This window comes from Vipera ursinii (assembly GCF_947247035.1).
Source record: "Vipera ursinii genome assembly, chromosome: 1".
NCBI lineage: Eukaryota > Metazoa > Chordata > Lepidosauria > Squamata > Viperidae > Vipera > Vipera ursinii.
The window spans coordinates 333,178,787-333,195,112 of NC_139512.1; the positions used below are offsets into that span (position 1 = coordinate 333,178,787).

The 16,326-nt window shown below is 41.5% G+C and overlaps 1 protein-coding gene across 8 annotated transcripts in view; it reads right to left on the minus strand.

The window, feature by feature from the left end:
- PTK2B (protein tyrosine kinase 2 beta) overlaps positions 1-1,217 on the minus strand; it is a 111,154-nt gene extending 109,937 nt beyond the window's left edge. For 7 of the 8 annotated variants that reach the window (XM_083348664.1, XM_083348662.1, XM_083348663.1 and 4 more), the window contains exon 1: positions 985-1,210. The gene's annotated coding sequence lies outside the window, so the exon portion shown is untranslated. Of the gene's footprint in view, positions 1-984 lie in introns of all 8 variants that reach the window. The other variant, XM_083348658.1, reaches the window with a different exon arrangement.
- Positions 1,218-16,326: the final 15,109 nt, after the last annotated feature.

Below are 16,326 nucleotides of genomic sequence, written 5' to 3' on the forward strand. Positions count from 1 at the left end.
TCCTTTTCCAGAAGAGAGATTCTCTGAACTCAGAGAGGCACTTAATTCTAAAGAGAAACAGTACAGTAAATAAGGTGGCACTGATGCACAGGCATCCATTACAGCCTGGTCCTCTCTCTAGAACATAATCAGTCTTATCAAATCAAACGTCAATCACTTTGCAAGGACAAAAGCCATAATATAACTGCTGGAGATTAACTGTCTGGCCATCAACTTTTTGCCAATGTTTTCCCTCCCCCTCCCCATTCTAAATTAGCATAAAAAGAATTTTTAAAAAAGGAATGCAGTCCAATCAGCTTATCCATTGAGCCATCAACTCCAAAGTTACATCCGAATTAACAAATCTAAACCGGTACTTTTATATACCACGCGAAACGGACACACGTAAATTTTAGAGACAGATTGAGTCATACGATGATGTATCGAGACGGCAGCTCGGTTTCCAATATCACGCTAAGCCCAATCTACTACTACCCGGTCCATTTTAACATAGTCCGGCATGTTGTGCGAATCCAGCCTAAGAGTTAGCGCAGCGCCGGTCGGGTGCGCATTCTTCATTCCGCCGGGGGAGTCTGCGATTCTCCACCTGGCGCCCCCGGCCTCTCTTCCCTTTCCTAGGGACACGCCTAACCCGAAGACTGGCCGGAGCAGAAATTCCGTCTCCTGCGCGCTCCGGACCTTGGGAAGCGCGGCTTCCAAGGGCGACTCAGCCCTAGCAGCCTTTGGGTCCCAGACCGGCTGGAAGAAACCGCGGAGCAGAGCCGAGGGGACGCCCGAAAGTGCGCGCAGAGCTGGAGGGCCACGCTGCCTCTCTACCCCCGCCTGCTTCTCCAGGGTCAAGCCTGGCTGGAAAAAGTACGGTTGGCATTTCTCGGGTAGGTATCGCCGCCTTCGGAGAACAAGAAAAAGAGAGAGAGAGAGAGAGAGGAGGAAACAAAAGAGTGGGAGAGAAGTGGCAACAAGCGCCCGGGTCGCCTCGCCTACCTTTCAGCCCACCTTCGAAGCCGAAAGCCGTTTAGAGGGGGATCAAGAGCAACCTCGCGCCACTTTGCTTCTTGGATCCAAAGGAGGGAGCAGGGGGGAAAAAAAAGCCGCTTCCGACGAAGCGCCCCCTCCTTCCTTCTCCCCCTCCCTCCCTCTTTCTTTCTCTTTCTTTTGGCAGGCCCGTCTGCTAAAGGCACCCTCGCGCCCACTTCCTGGTTGCGTCTTTACTTCTCCCTGCCTGCAGTTACGTGTGTCAGACTTCAAGCGCGGTGCCAACGCTTTAACGCGCCTCTAAAACCAAGCAGGAAACCTGCCTCGGCACGCAACGCGGACCTGCTGGGCTGTCGCGCAGCGTTTCCCTTGCTCCGCAGGTCAGGAAACTCACCTTGAGGTCGATCCAGGCTACTTTTTTTTTTTGGCAGAGGTCGGCCTCGAACCTTCCAAGGACGATGCCAGTGGGGGTAAGGGACTTGCCGTAGAACCCGTGCAGGGGAAATAAACTTTGAAACTCCTTCGCTACTCTCCTTCACAGCTACAGTATGTGTTTTAAATGAAGCCACTCCCCTGGGTCTGGCTGCCCACTTCCTAGAGAGGAGGAGTGTGAAACGGACATGTGTTTGGCGAGCAAAAGGCCTTCAGTCACCCAGACCCACCGAGCAGAGGGAGCAAGGTGCAACGGAATCAAGACAGTCTGCTATAGTCTGGATCCAAGAGGCAGCTGCTGACCCTGGGATCCGGATCTGTTTTTGAGGCATCCCGGAGGATCTTCAGAAGTCAGCCTAATATTTGAGCTTACCTACTGCATGATATCCAGCACTGTCAAATTTCCCAGCACTGTCTGAAAATGAAAGCCCTCAAGCCACAGCAGGGTGGAAAACAATGGAGGAGGATTTGTGCTGAGCTAACAACCTCCAGGCTCTACAAAGAGTAAAGCTACACAATGTGAGGTCATGGAAAATAAGTGATCTTCTTTCTCATGATTGCTCACCAAGCACAGAAGCATTGAATAGGAAAAATGGCTTACAGTGGTCACAATGAATCAAACATTTCTAGAAACTTGTTCTTTGTGGAACGAGAAACTTGCAACATGTTTAACACAAGAGAGATGGAAAATAGAAAAGAAGAGAGAAGTAGCATAGGAATGTCTCATCTGCATATAGAAGCAAATGGCTACATCCTGCCAGAAACCTGGATCCTCAGATTTCTAGCAGATGTAGAACCAAACATGTACACAATATCACTTAACTTCTATTTCCATAGCTTAATTTGATGTTGCTTAGCCTCATCTCATCTTACAAAAGCTAAACTGGGCTGGACCTGGACATCTTTTGGATGGGAGAGCATCAGGAAATCCCAGAGGTGTATACAAGACTGGCAAACGGAAAAAACAACAACAACAATATCCTGGAAGAAGACAGTGTCCAACTATTTTGCAGAAAATAGTACGTCCTTGTCCTGGTAATCACCAGCATTGAATCTTAGATGTTTTACCAATCAGATGGGACAAGGACAGACAGTGGCATCAATGTGGCACTGAAAGAGTGGCAAAAGCATTGGTCTGGTTGACCATAGCAATGCCAAAGAAAGCCTCTGTTCTCATCCAGACATTCCACTAACTCCCCCATGCTGTGTTCATGTGATATACCTCGGCCTGGTCACTATATAGAGTCCATTTGCACAATACTGTACATTCAAACATAAACTATCAGACACTTTGAATCTTTGTTTTCAAGCTCCCCAACCAAGGCTGAACCAAGCTGCATCTTTACTTGACCCACTTATGTGAACATAGCCATAGAAACTGCACTTTGCTGGTTCTGCAGCATTAGGCTTATAGATCAATCTCCAAAAATAGCATAGATTCAGCAATATCTTTGTTGCATTATGCATCTGAGATAACTCAGCATGAGCAAGCCCAGCCACCCGTGGCAGGGGAATTTTGCTAAATCTACCCTCTTCAGAAAATAAAATTAGGAAGTGAAGAATGCTACATACCAGTTCTGGTTACACGGTGGTGGTAGTGATGATAATGTTTTATTTCCTCTAAAGTAGCATAAACTTACTTTTACAAGTATGTGACCATCTGTGAAATAAACCAATGCATACCAAGTGAAGGAACACCCATAGAAAGAAATAGATAAAATATTAAGAGAAAGGCTGAACAATTTTTTTAAAAAAAGGATTAAAAATAGCAAACCCAACAAGCTGTGGCCGCCCACACAACAAAAGATCATTTTGCTCATACTGCCCCTGTGTGGCCATCCAGTGCAGTATACAAATTGTTCTGCAGAAATAGTTGATATATATCCAAGCTCATATCAGAGTAGTAATAGTACTTAGACTTATATACCGCTTCACAGTACTTTAACTACTCACTAAGCAGTTGACAGAGTCAGAATATTGCCCCCAACAATAAGTCACAGGACACACCTATTTCACTTGCTGCAGTTCTAGTAATTTTTTTAACATCTAAAGTTAAAACCTGGCTTTACTAAATTATTATTATTGCCCTCACATCAGTTTGATCATGCACTATTAAGTAAATGTGGACTCTTAGTGACCACAAAGGTAGATTTTTCCCTATGACAATTTGTCCCTAATCTGGTCTTTTAGGTTTTCCAATGGTGTCCCCATAGCCAACATAGCTGAGTTCATCCATCTTGCTACTGGTCATCTTTCTCTTTCCTTCCACTGTTCAAAGCATTATAGATTTCTCTAAAAGTCTATTCACATAACATTTCCAAAATATAATAATTTCAGCTTGATCCTTTGTACTTTGAGAGAAAACCTTGAACTTATTTGCTCATTCTATCTGTTTGTTTCCATAGTATTCTAAGGAGGCTTTTCCAACACCAATGTTTTAAAGCAGGGGTGTCAAACTCAATTTCACTGAGGGCCGCATCAGCATTGCGGTTGCCCTCCGGGGGCTGGGTGGGTGTGGCCTGGGTGGGCGTGGCCTACTGGGTGGGCGTGGCCTACTGGGTGGGCGTGGCTAGAGTGCATATGGCCTACTGGGTGGGCGTGGCCAGCTCTACATCGTTCGCATCAAGGGTGCCTATGGGGGCCTGGGCAGGAGTGGGACAGATCTGAGGGTCTCTGGCAGAAGGAGGGTCTCTGGACCAGGGCCAAGGCAGTGGGGGCCATTCCCTCACTGTTTCCAGGATGGCTTCGAGGGCCACATGAAACCACTTCACGGGCCAGATCCGGCCCCCGGGCCTTGTGTTTGACATGTCTGTTTTAAAGTATCAATACTCTTTCTATTCTTCTGGCTTAATGTAATGGCCTGGTTCACAGTTTGTAAAACAATCCCTCTGTATCCGCAACCACTGAATCAGAATTCAATCTCATTTAGTCCAATGTAGCATGGAGGAAATCATCACAAGACAGTTCTTTGACCACAAATATTTTTAACCCATTTCTAGCTGGTGGAATGGGTGAAAATGGGGAAGATAGTGAATACATTAAGCAAGATGGTGTTCTGCAAGTCAACTGCAGCAGGTAATTTTGGGAGATGGAAATAGTATTACATTCCATTGGATACTCCATTCTTAGAGGATCTTGAATTCAGTATGACCCGTGCTTCCATAGCAAAAGGCATCGTCGCATGCTTTGGAATTCCCATGGCATATTAAAGACAAGATTAGTCTCTCCAAGTCTGGTCTCCAACAGCTATAGTGCTGAAGTGCAACTTTCATGAGAGCCAGCAGAAGGTGAAAGTCATAATTCAATATACAGATAGTCCTCAACTTACAATCCCGACTGAGCCCAACATTTCTGTTGTTAAAAGGCAGTTCTGAAATGAGTTTTGCCCCATTTTACAACCTTTCTTGCCACAGTTGTTAAATGAACAACCGCAGTTGTTAAGTTAGCAACACAGTTGTTAAGTGAATCTGGCTTCCCTGTTGACTTTGCTTGTCAGAAGGTCACCAAAGGTGATCACGTGACCCCGGGACACTGCAACCATCATAAACGTGAGCCAGTTGCCAAGCGGCTGATTTTTGATCAGGTGACTGTGGGGTTGCTGCAGCGGTTGTAAATGTGAAAAATAGTTATAAGTGACTTTTTTCAGTGCCGTTGTAACTTTGAACAGTTACTAAGCAAACTGTTGCAAGTACAAGGCTACCTGTATTTGTGGATAGCAGCAGATTGAGAAGCTTATTGATGAGTATTATTCTGACTGAAATTGATGAAAACTTTCTTCCTGGATGTCCAGAAAGTAAATTTAGATATGGGTTTTCCAGGTAATTAAAAATATGAAGAACCTCTTAGTTTGCTTGCTTCGTCCACTTTTCTTCTAGGAGCTCAAAGAAATATATTTTATTTATTTTTATTTTAATCCCATTTATATCCCGCCCTTCTCCGAAGACTCAGGGCGGCTTACAATTTAAGCACAAACCAATGTGCTTAGCAATAGCCTTCATTCTATGTATATGCCTGCTTATTAGGGTTTTCACACACACCCCAAGCGGCATTATTACAAAGTCAGCTTAATTGCCCCCAACAATCTGGGTCCTCATTTTACCTACCTTGGAAGGATGGAAGGCTGAGTCAACCTTGAGCCTCCTGGGACGTGAACCTGCACTAATTGCAGGCAGCTGGTGTTACTTAAGGAGGCATTAGCCCACTGCTCCACCAAGGCTCCTATGTTGGGATGCCTTCTTTTTTCCCCACACAATTTTGTGAGTTGGTTTGAATTGATGGATAATAGCTATTTTCATAAAACTCTTAACTTATTAGTGAGCAAGTAAGATCACACAGCGTGCTAAGCTTTTTATTATCAGCCATGTTACATTCCCCTTGTGGTTTAATGTGTTGCATAAGTACAGACAGACACAAACTAAGCAATGTGGTCTATGCAGTACAATGCAGTGAGCCATGTGCAGATCTATACGTTGGGGAAACAAACCAACCACTTCATAAATGCATGGCACAGCATAGGAGAACAAACCCATCAGGACGAGATTCAGCAGCCCATCTGCGTTTAAAAGATAAAGGCCAAAGGCTTTTGAAGACATTTTGGACAGAGAGGACCGCTGGTTTGAAAGAGGGGTCAAAGAGGCAGGAATAGGACAACTTGCCACAGCCAACTCGCCACAGGACAACTCACTGCAGGACAATTTAACAATTCTATTTAATTACTTAAAATAAATAAAAAAGTATTTTAACTTTTGCCATTCACATTTCATTCTGTCCCTCCTTTTTCATCCTTTCTTTAATGATTCTATTCTACCATTTCTTTGATATTAGTGTAACTCTTGTCCCACAGTGAGTTGTTCTGGGGTGAGTTGGCCATGGTTAGTTGTCCCACAGTATGTTGACCGTGGCAAGTTGGTCATGGTGAGTTGGCCATGGTGAATTGTCATAGACCCCAAAGAGGCCACCTATGTTAAAATTGCACAGCCCTTTCTCAAAAGAAGGGGGGGGATACTACATCATCTATCTCCAGTCTACAACACAGTCCTTTTAACTGTTCCAAGAAGGCTCCACACCCATTTGCACTACTCTCTGAGGACACAGATAAGCCTCCAGGTGGCCTCAATGACTCTCTAAAAGAATGCAAATGACCAGGGTCTGCAAGGAATATAAATCCTTCCATTTCCCACCATCCAGTCAGAGGTAAAGAAGCTTCTTGGATGAGAAGTGAAATGTCTTCAAAGAGAAAAAAGAAAGTCCAGTTGCCTCATGAAAAACAACCTTTGGTATAGCCAGTTAAAATTATGATTCAGGGTATTGTGCCAAATCAAAATATGAGAATTTTGTAATCAGATTAAGAATGTTGCATAAATGCAAACAACAAACTCCATATTTGATTGGGAACTTGAACCAAACCACAATAACATAAACATGTAACACGCATTATAGTTCCATTGTATAAACCAGGGCTTTTCAACCTTTTCACCCATTGTACCACTTTTCGGATATGGCAACATCTGAGTACCACCAGTCGCCTAGCAAGGTGTCAAAACTTGATGACTAAAAAAAAAAGGAAAAAGTGATGAAGTATAGGTAATCCTTGACTTACAACAGTTCGCTTAGTGACTGTTCGAAGTTATAATGGCACTGAAAAAAGTGCCCCCTAAACCACAGCCGAGCAAGACACCTGCCTGCCCACCTGGCGGTGCTCTTCCTCCTGTGCGAGGTTTTCATTGTGGTGAGCATTTCTGCTGAGGATTGGCAGCGGGGGTGGGGTGGTGTGTGTTTGGTTTTTATTCCCCCTGTCTGCTGGTTGGTTGCAGCAAGTTTTGGTCACTTCACATGACCCTGGGACACTGTCACCATCTTAAATATGAATCAGCCAAGCTTCTGAATGTAAATCAGAAGACCCTGGAGATGCTGCAACATTCCAGCTGATCGGCGCTTCTTCTGGGCTCAGCAGAAGTACCAGGATCAGTGCCGAGCTCCAGCTGGAGCCTTGCACTGATCCTGGCACTTCCACTGAGCCCTGACAGCCCTGAAGAAGCACTGATCCTGGCGCTTCCGCTGAGCACTGACAGCCCTGCAGCTCCAGCCATCTCTCGCTCAGGCTTGTGCGATGCTGCCACTGGTTCAGTTCATTCCTCTCCCCCACTACCACTTTTATAGGATGGTCGCATACCACCTGCCAATGTACCACAGGTGGTACCCATACCACTGGTTGAAAAGCCCTGGTATAAACAACACATGTACCTAATTGCATCATGACATATATAATTTGTGTCATTTGCAGGGTGATATCATGATCTTCATGTCATCTTTTGACACAAACCTACACAATGAGGATGCTCATGCTTTTTTTTATTGAAAAGTTTTAACATACAGTTTATCTTTAACAGTCCCCCCTCCCCCACCCCTCTCCCTCCCTCCCTACCCCTCCCCCCCTCCCCCCCCCCGACTTCCCAGAGCTAAATACAAGGTATAGGAAAAAAAACAATCATAAACAACCATATACTAACAACCATAAACTCTAAAATCTATCACTCTCTAGCTTATATAGGATAATACAAACCTTAATAATATTAAATATATATAGAGAAGAAAAAAAAAGAAAAGAAAGAAAGAAAAAGAGAAGGAAGACTTATTCAAATGCTACATGAAACTTCTTAACCCTATATTTGTTCTGGATATACTCAATCCATTTTCTCCATTCCATAATATAGCGTTCTTGCGAGTGATCTTTCAAATAAGCCGAAATCTTTGCCATCTCTGCCAGGTCAGAAACCTTTAAAGTCCATTCTTCTATAGTCGGCAGTTCCTCCTTCTTCCAATACTGACCTATTAAGAGTCTTGCTGCCATAATTAAATTCAACATCAACTTAGTGTCCACAACCGTAGCATCTGTGATTATTCCCAACAAGAAAAGTTGCGGACAAAACTTTATCCTTTGCTTGAAGATCTTCTGCATATTCCACCAAATTTTTATCCAGAAGGCCTTAACCTTTTTACAAGTCCACCATACATGAAAATATGTTGCATCTTCATCACCACACCTCCAACATTTTGGTTGATAATTCGGATACATACTTGCAAGCTTTTTAGGATCTAAATGCCATCTATAAAACATTTTATAAAAGTTCTCTCTTAAATTTTGAGCTTGTGTAAATTTTACGTTCCTCACCCATATCTTTTCCCACATGTCCATTGTAATAACTTCTTGAATATTTTGAGCCCATTTTATCATACAATCCTTAACGAGTTCTGTTTCTGAGTCAATCTCTATCAATGCAAGATATATCCGTTTAATATGTGCTGGTCCCTGATTTCTAATTTGCTTTATCAGATTTTCATCAGTCATTGTAAAACCAATTTTCTGATCTTCTTTCCACCTGGCCCGTAGCTGAATATATTGAAACCAAGTTTGAACAATCTCCTCATCTCGCAAGAAGCTATATGGTTTCAAACTCCAGACGTTTCTTTCCAAGCTTAAAATCTCTTTATACGTAGTCACATCGTGTTTAAAACCCACATTTATATTTTCTATTGCGTGTTTTGGAATTGCCCACAATGGTATCTTACAGTCTAACGTATGTCCGTACTTCTTCCAAACTCTCAGCAATGCCTGTCTTAAAATATGCACTCTAAACACATTATCTACTTTCTTATCATACAACAAATATGCATGCCAACCAAACAACAAGTCGTGGCCCTCAAGATTTAATAATCTCTCTTGTGTCAAATTAATCCAATCACTTATACCTGCTAACGCAGCAGCTTCATAATATAATTTAAGATTAGGCATTTTAAGACCACCTCTTTCACGAGTATCCTGCATAATCTTAAGTTTAACTCGTGGCCTTTTCCCTGCCCAAACAAACTTATTGATACCTCTCTGCCATTCCTCCAAATTAGAATCTTTCTTAAGAACCGGTATCATTTGAAATAAAAATAAGAATTTAGGCAGGACTGCTGCGATTCGCCCCAACAAAGACAATTGCAATTTTTCCCAACTCTCCATTTCTTTTTGGATTTTTCCCCATAATTTTTCATAATTATTTTTATATAATTTTGTATTAGAGGGCGACAAGAGCACCCCCAAATATTTGACCCTTTTAACAATCTCAAATCCAGTTAACCCTTCTAAAAGGGCCTTTTGCGATGCTGTCATGTTTTTGGCCAAGATTTTAGTTTTTTGTACATTAACTTTAAATCCAGAAACCTTCCCATATTGCATTATTATCTCCATCAGGTCCACAACAGAGCTCTCCGGCTGGGTCACTGTAACAACCAGATCGTCTGCGAACGCTCTCAATCTATAATCCTGATCTCTAATCTGTATACCCTTAATTCTTTCTGAATTTCGTATTTTTACCAATAATATCTCCAATGTTAACACAAATAACAAAGGCGATAACGGGCACCCTTGCCTTGTACCCTTCTCAATATTACATACTTCTGACAAACTATTGTTAACTATTATTCGAGCTGTTTGATTTTGATATAATGCCCTAATTGGTTGCAAAAATTTATCCCCAAAATTCATTTTATCTAAAACTTTCATCAAAAATTGCCAATTCAATTGATCAAAAGCTTTTTCAGCATCTAAAAAAATTAGCGCCGCAGGGATCTGGTTGTTCCTTTCCAAAAATTCCAACACATCAACTATATGCCTCACGTTATTTTTCATTTGCCTACCACTAATAAACCCAGCTCATGCTTTTTTTTAACTTGAAATATCCACATCATTGGTGGTATACAGAAAAACTCTATGTGGACCTTGACTTTCCTTCCCAAATTGTGAAAGCATAATGTGCACAAGGGAGTGGGATGGGGATCTCTGCTGCATTTGCTTGGAAAGACACCTCATCCCCGCTGCATGGCCCTAAGATTGACAGGCAAGAAAGAAACGCTACAATTCTTCCAAGTAGATTTCATTATTGTTCCTCATCAGTAGAATCTTGCCAAACTAAAAACATGCTAAAAACTAAAAACTGGCAACTATTTGGAAAGAGTTGTCTTTACCCTCTTTCTCTCACACAGGCGACGTGGTGGTGCAGAGGTTTTAATCTTGTCCCTAGCTCCTGCCCACCTAGCAGTTTGAAAGCATTGTTTGTGAGTAAATAAATAGGTACCACCATTTTGGTGGTGGGAAACTGCTGGCTGTGCTCTGCATGGAGAGCTGGAACTGGCACTGGATCTGCTGGGAAATTATTGGCAGAGGAGTGGTGGAGGAAGGTCTTGGATGAGTGGACTTTGCCTGAGAAGCTGCAGGCCAGCTGGTATGAAGCTAGTTCACCCTCTTGTGGTGCACCAGGGCAACAAATGGACTAGTGACTGTTGGCTGCCAGGACTTCTACTGGGTGCATAACATTGTAGCCTCCCTGGCCTAATATGCCATATACTGAAATGAATGAATGAATGAATGAATGAATGAATGAATGAATGAATAAATAAATAAATAAATAAATAAATAAATAAATAAATAAATAAATAAATAAATAATTTTCTCACACAGACTATCTGAACAGACTTTGTCTCTTACTCCTCTGAAATGCAATCTCTCCTTCCTCGGAATCTGGACTAGAGTCCATCACAAAGATGGAACCTAAAGTTCAGTATAGTTAGGTTAGGGTTTCATATCGTAAATATTTTGTTTGGATTGAGACAAATATTTTGTTAAATTGCTCCAGGAGCACATCACATTATTTGATCAGATTTTGACTGAAGAAAACCCTTGCTCCACTACCTTACTTTAGAGTACACCCATTTATAAAGCTGAGGTTTGATTTGGCATCCCCAACTCTCTCTCTCTCTCCTTAAATGAATGTGGTTTTTTTTTGGGGGGGAGGGTTAGGTTTAGAGGCAAGAATAACATAACATTTTGGTGAGAACCGTATGAATGATGGATCCATTTATTCAGGTTGGTTATAAAATATGAACTGTCATTTACAGTCTCAGAGGAAAGTAGTATTGAATCATCAAGTAATTCAACATTAAAATAATTATTTAAGAACTTACCTTTAGGCATCTTCTGACATAAAGTGAAGACAAAATAAGAAGTATTTATTGGAAAAAAAATGTTTTTAATTAGTTATATGAACATATTTCCTTTGCTATGAAACTCTTAAAAACAAAAGCTGATAAGTTGGCTGTGGTGAGTGTCAGTAGAGTCGTCAGGGTGGATGGTGCTGGGAAATTTCAACATGTCATCCTTAGGGGTGGCATCTGAAGTGACCCAGCAGCCAATCATTTATCCAGGATTATCAAGGGTCCAACACGTGCTTGATCTGGATTCAACTGGATCAGGTTATAGAGATGGCACGATCAGAAATTCAATGGACTGTAACATCCACTGATAGTGAGATCCTTCTGTCAGACTTGCCCTAATCTGACCCTTTAGGAAAGAAAAGCTTTTGACTCCATTGGGTTAAAGCAAAGGGTTCTTTTACTAAGAGTGATGGTTGCAGTAAAGTCAAGCCAGCTCCGAAATGCACGCTTGCTGGATACAAAATTAAGGTGTAGGTTTGCCCCCCAGCCCATCCCTCTCCCCTGTGCCCAGTCCGTTTCCAGCCAACCGGAGTGTTCTGTTCCAGCCTACTACCGGCCCTGCAGAAAAGGCGGGGACAACCCCTTTACAAAAGGCAAAAGGCTGGAAGTAAGCCCGCCAAATTTATTTACACAAAACAGATTCAAAACAGAGCAAACAGAGCAAAACAAAATACGAACCACTAAAACAGGAGCTATTCAAACGGTTGCCTTCAGCAAACCAGCCCTCCCACACATTCCCCTTTTAAACAGTTCAAGGCGTGGCTTCTCTCTGCCTCCTTCCGAGGTGCCCCATTGCCTTCCTCTGTTTACTCCTGATTGACTGCCTCCTGCGTCGGGCATCCTTGAACAGGGCCAGCTGTGGGTCATCTTCATCCACGCTGTCAGGCTCACACAGCTGGGTCTGCATAGTAACAAGATGGGAGGGGCATGGCTGAGAGCTCTGCGAAGCCTCAGAACTGTCCTCTGCAGGCTCTCCAAACCCCTCCTCCTCCTCCTCCTCCTCTGAATCGTCCGACCCAACTGCCGAACCCACAGGCTGACCCTGAATCACAACATGGAGCTCGCCAAGATGTTTGGAGAACTCTGAGATGTTTGGGGGTAATCCGCACATTTCTCAGGGTTCCTGGCCATGGGATGCTGGTATAAACAGGATCCAGCTCCTCTGGTCTTTCCCACCTGTCATTCCCCCCTTCTGATTTCCTATCACGTACACACAAAGCTTTACTGTGATTTCATCTTTCCTTCTTTCTTCCTTCCCCTCCTTCCCCCCCTCCTCCTCCCCTTCTTTTTTACGGCAGGATGTCTGTGAGCCACCCCCACCTCCCCAAGCTGAGTCAGGCAGGTTTTATGCATTCTCTAATTGCTTTAAGTTTGACTTGTGCCACCAATCTATGGGGAGCAGAAAGGACTGATTTGATTGGTCTGCCTATGTGTCCCTTGGTTTCCAGAGGGCCCTTTGGGAGTTTCCTGAGGCTGTGCTTGGCTTTAGATGCCTGGTAAAATGAGGGGATGCGGTGGCTCAGTGGGTTAGGACGCTGAGCTTGTCGATCAGAAGATCAGCAGTTGGGCGGGTTGAATCCCGAGTGCCGCATAGCAGAGTGAGTGCCTGTTACTCGTCCCAGCTTCTGCCAACCTAAAAGTTCGAAAGCCCATAAAAATGCAAGTAGAAAAATGGGGACCACTACGGTGGGAAGGTAACAGTGTTCCGTGTACTTTTAGCGTCCAGTCATGCCGCCCACATGACTATGGAGACGTCCTCGGACAAGCGCTGGCTCTTCGGCTTTGAAATGGAGATGAGCACCGGCCCCTAGAGTTAGAAATGACTAGCACGCATGTGCGGGGGAACCTTTACCTTAAAATGAGGGGATGGATGGAGCTTTGGATAGGATTGTGCCTGAGTGATCTCTCCCTGATCTTTGATGTAGGGAAGTTCTGATTTTACTGAGGAGCTCTAGGAAACTGATTGGCAGAGAAGACTCCTAGATTGTTGCTGATGGAAAACAAACATGGATGACAGCTCATATCTGAGCCTATTCCATTGCAGTAATAGTGGCAAAATGTCAATATTTCTCCACTGTGTTTGTGACCTAGACTCTTTTGGAGAATGGTGAGATAGATAAACAATTACATGATCACTATGTTGAATTTTCCAGACAACTGGGGGTTAAGACTTATTTATTTGAACAATCTGGCCTGGTCTGATGGGTCTGGGGTTGGATTTAGTTTTAACACAGTTTTATTATTGTATTATATTGGGCATAATTATTTAATTCTTTTTAACTTCTTTTTTAACTTTTGTATTTATATTTTGATATTTATTGCCCTGTACACCGCCCTGAGTCCTTCGGGAGAAGGGCGGTATAAAAATTTAATAAATAATAATAATAAATAATAAAATCATTGAGATCAGTTCAGAACTAGATGCCAACTGGACAACTTTTATAGATTTGACAGAATCCATGCCTGAGGTTATCTGATATCTGAGATGCTGACTGACTTCCAAGGAAATGATTATAGTTCTGTCTTATATGTGGTTATAGGCTATATTTCCCATTCAGTATGTTGGAGTTGCTGCTCTTAAAATAAAATAGTCCCACAATCTGTCCCTGTATGAAAAGGCAGAAATGGGGGAGAGGGGAGCTGAACATTAATCTCTTGCCAGTATGAGCCAGATCCCATTTTGCAATCTTTCTGCAGAAAGACCTTTCCCCTCTTGCGCGTAACCACAGCAAAACATGCCCCAGCTATGTGTTTTTTCCCCCTGTTGTGGTCTACCTGGGGTTGCCTTCATCTCTGCCCCAGCCCATAAGAAAGACACATTTAAGTACTATAGTTAAAGTCATAGTTTTACCTTTATTCTGAAACTGTCACTCTTGAAGAGAGGTCAACTAACTATAGTGATGGTAACAGAGGTGACAGAGAAAGGATTTTCCTGTCATTCAATTAGTCATTTCCAATTCATTAGGATCTGATGGATGTTCTTCCAACAGACCCGTAAACCATTTGCTTCATCAATGATTATATTTAGCCACCTTTTCTTCTCTTGGTCTTTTTTAAATTCACTTTTTTTTTTACAAACATTAGGGTCTCATCCTATGATTTCTGCCTTCTTAGTCCTTTGTCTAAGATCAGGCGTAGAGCCATGGCTTTGATAGTATGTGTTTTTGTTGGCTATGTGATTATCTCTGTACTGTAATGTTTGACTAGATTGATTAAACATAGACTTTCTCCCTAATAGCAGACATCTTTTTATTTCATGGCCTCCACCACCTCCCTGTGAATCTTTCAGCTTACTGCTTCAGCTCCTTTCGTGACATTTTGCATTGAGTTTGCATTGTCTGTTCGGACAATCATATGTCTTTCTTTCTTTCTTTCTTTCTTTCTTTCTTTCTTTCTTTCTTTCTTTCTTTCTTCTTTCCTTTCTTTTCTTTCTTTTCTTTCTTTTTTCTGTTTCTCTGTCCATCCATCCATCCACGCATCCATCATCTATCTGTCTGTCTGTCTGTCTGTCTATCTATCTATCTATCTATCTATCTATCTATCTATCTATCTATCTATCTAATTTATATAGCCACCTATCTCATCAAAAGCAACCCTGGGCAGCTCTATCTATCTATCTATCTATCTATCTATCTATCTATCTATCTATCTATCATCTATCTATCTATCTATCTATCTATCTATCTATCTATCTATCTATCTATCTATCTATCTAATTTATATAGCCACCTATCTCATCAAAAGCAACCCTGGGCAGCTCTATCTATCTATCTATCTATCTATCTATCTATCTATCTATCTATCTATCTATCTATCATCTATCTATCTATCTATCTATCTATCTATCTATCATCTATCTATCTATCTATCTATCTATCATCTATCTATCTATCATCTATCTATCTATCTATCTATCTATCTATCTATCTATCATCTATCTATCTATCTATCATCTATCTATCTATCTATCTATCTATCTATCTATCTATCTATCTATCTATCATCTATCTATCTATCTATCTTTCTATCATCTATCTATCTATCTATCTATCATCTATCTATCTATCTATCTATCATCTATCTATCTATCTATCTATCTATCTATCTATCTATCATCTATCTATCTATCTATCTATCATCTATCTATCTATCTATCTATCTATCTATCTATCTATCATCTATCTATCTATCTATCTATCTATCTATCTATCTATCTATCTATCTATCATCTATCTATCTATCTATCATCTATCTATCTATCTATCTATCTATCATCTATCTATCTATCATCTATCTATCTATCTATCTATCTATCTATCTATCTATCTATCTATCTATCTATCATCTATCTATCTATCTATCTATCTATCTATCTATCATCTATCTATCTATCTATCATCTATCTATCTATCTATCATCTATCTATCTATCATCTATCTATCTATCTATCTATCTATCTATCTATCTATCTATCTATCTATCTATCTATCTATCGGCACAGAAGATTTTTTTAAAAACTGAGCCCCAAAATGGCTTTTACACTTTCTTCTTTCATCTTTGGGTCATGATTCGTTAAGTCTTCTTTGTTTCCAATAATCACAGAGGTGTCATCAGCATAACTTGTGTTGATGTTTGTCCAAAAAAATTTGTTTCCATTTTCTATTTTTTCTACATTCAGGATTTCTCAAGATATATTTTGCATTTGTTAAATAAATAAGCAATGTAGAATTTAGAAGCCTGATAATTTGGGTTTACTTTTAGCTTCCCCCCCCCAGAAGATGGTGTAGCCCTCACCTGTTCTCTGTACAATCCATGAATCACATTTTTGAAAATTACAGGTAAGATTAAAAGAGATCTTGTTTCCTACAGATGAAGAACTAT